The sequence below is a fragment of the Triticum urartu genome, unplaced genomic scaffold (genome assembly GCF_056163025.1).
Source record: "Triticum urartu cultivar PI428250 unplaced genomic scaffold, HENAU_Tu73 scaffold1, whole genome shotgun sequence".
In the NCBI taxonomy this organism is placed as follows: Eukaryota; Viridiplantae; Streptophyta; class Magnoliopsida; order Poales; family Poaceae; genus Triticum; species Triticum urartu.
In genome coordinates this window covers 11679560-11682393 of record NW_028259461.1, presented here as the reverse complement: position 1 = coordinate 11682393, position 2834 = coordinate 11679560, and positions in this window count along the sequence as shown.

Below are 2834 nucleotides of genomic sequence, written 5' to 3'. Positions count from 1 at the left end.
CCCGTAGAGGTAGTCAAATTGGATCAGTGATCGATTTCTAGGTTTCGTCGTAAACCTAATTGGTTACTTCCAATTACGTAAATCAATAGTTCAAACCGCACTCAAAGGTAGGGCATTTCCCATTGATATAGGAACTTTTGTACCAGAAACAATAGTATCTCCAATTATAGCCCCTCTGGGATGTAAAATATATCTCTTCTCACCATCCCCATAGTGTATGAGACAAATGTATGCATTTCGATTAGGGTCGTATTCTATGGTTACGATTCTACCAGATATGTCTTTTTGATTCCGTCGAAAATCTATTTTACGGTATAGGCGCTTATGACCTCCCCCTCTATGCCTTGCGGTAATGATTCCTCTGGAATTACGACCTTTACCACAACGGTGCCGTCCATGGATCAAATTATTTCGTGGATTGGATTTCACTTGCCTGTCTACGGTTCCCTTGCGTGTGCTCGGGATAGGTGTTTTGTATAAATGTTTCGCCGTATTATTAAGTATTCTCCTTTAGTTTTTTTCTCTATCTAGAAGTGGAATAGAATAACCCGGTTGAAGGGTAATGATCATACGTCTGTAATGCATTGTATGGCCCAGAATAGGTCCTATTCTTCTACCTTTTCCAGGTAGTCGATGGCTATTCACAGCTACCACCTTAACACCAAAGAAGAGTTCGACCCAATGCTTTATTTCTGTCTTAGTGAATCCCGATTCGACATTAAAAGTATATTGATTCTTTCCCAATAAACGAAGACTTTTTTCTGTAAATACTGCGTATTTGATTCCATCCATAAATCGACTTTCCCTCCTATGCTCTGAGTTCCAGTATCGATAAGAATTCGAGTTCTTATTGTTCTTATGTTATGGTATGAATATACCATACCAATTCGTTATGTATGGATGATGGATGAGATTCCATGGATAGAGAGCCAGTTCCAATAGACTTATGGAATGTTCCCGTTCGTGTGCATCCAGCAGGAATTGAACCCGCAAATTTACCAATTATGAGTTGGGCGCTTTAACCATTCAGCCATGGATGCTTAACAGGGATCATCGTACATCGTAAATAACCAATTTTCATATAGAAAGACATATCATAGAAAAATGAAATCGAAAATATTCCGAGATGGCAAATATTCGGAGATGACTATGAAAACACCTCTCTGGATCCTCGAATTGAAAGAGAGATTGAGAGGGATCAAGAATCCTAATTCTCGCTATTTGGAATGGATCCAATTCTATTGAGTCTGACTCATAGTGATCATTTCTCTTTAGCAAAGAATGACCTTGGTTATCAAAGGATTGAACAACCGGGATCCATTTACTTATGATACCTAGTTGGCATTGATAACAAGGATCTAATGAATTATGAGTTTAATAGATCCTCTTTAGCAGAAAGACGTATATTCCTTGCTCATTATCAGACAATCACTTATTCCCAAACCTCGTGTGGGACTAATCGTTTTCATTTACCATCTCATGGAAAACCCTTTTCGTTCCGCTTAGCCCTATCGGGTATTTTAGTGATAGGTTCTGTAGGAACTGGACGATCCTATTTGGTCAAATACCTAACGAAAAATTACGATTTTCCTTTCATTAAGGTACGAGGGCTTCTTATTCCACAAGAACGAAAGCACCTTTTCATTCTTTCATATACTAGGGGTTTTTACTTGGAAAAGACAATGTTCCATACTAAAGGATTCGGGTCCATAACCACGAGTTCCAGTGCACTAGATCTTGTAGCACTTAGCAACGAAGCCCTATCCATTAGTATTCCACATAAGAAATCCATTCTAGAAAAAAATACAATTAGATTAGCTCTTCATAGACAAACTTGGGGTTTGCGAGCCAAGGTAAGATCGGCTCGGGATCATGGGACCCTTTTCTATCAGATAGGAGGGGCTCTTGTACAAAATAGACTTACTAAGTAATAACCCCATAGAATCTATCTATATAAAGATAAAGAGGCAATCGTGTCAGGAAGCGGGTTTTTCTTTGGCCAAAAGGTACTTCGAACTTGGAACGAGCATGAAGAGATTAACGAGACTTCTTTCTCTTTTGAGTTTTTCTGGCGGACCTGCCGCGCAAGATCTTTGGTCTTCCCCTGGAACCGATGAAAAAAAGTGGATCGCTTCTTATGTACTCGCTCAGAATGATTCTTCTCTATCTATAGTTCATGGCCTATTAGAAGTAGAAGGTGCTCTGGTGCAATCCTTACCGACAGAAAAAGATTGCAGTCAGGTTGATAATAGTCGAGTGACATTACTTCGTCGGTCCGAACTAAGGAATCTGTTAGAAATGTTTTGAAATGGATATTGTTCTCTCTTTGATCAGGGATTGCTATATGAAAAGAAGTGGAGTTTGAAAAAGGGAACGGAATGCTCAAACCGGAACTGCTAGAGGAACGAATTTTCAATAGCATAACTTGGGCTCCTAGAATATGGCGCCCTTGGGACAATCTATTTGATTGCAGGGTTTTGTTCCGAAGCAAAGATATCCGCGGAGGCCGGTTCGTTCGTCCTATTCTGATATTCAGGACCAAGAGGTACTGGATTCTCTTTCGGATAGGCCCTGAAAGGAGAAGAAAGGCTGAAATGCCAACGGACCTCTGTCTATTCTCTAATTCACCCGATCCGATAGTACCCGTTTTTGGAACGTCCAGTGCCAAAGTCACTGAATGGGTAAGTCACCAATCCAATCCCTTTGACAAATCGGATGTCATATTAGATATCATATTCTATATATATAGAAATATCATAGATAGAATAGACATATAGAATTTTTGGTCGGCAAATTCGAAGGAATCATTGAGTGAAAAAGGAGCAAAGAATGAC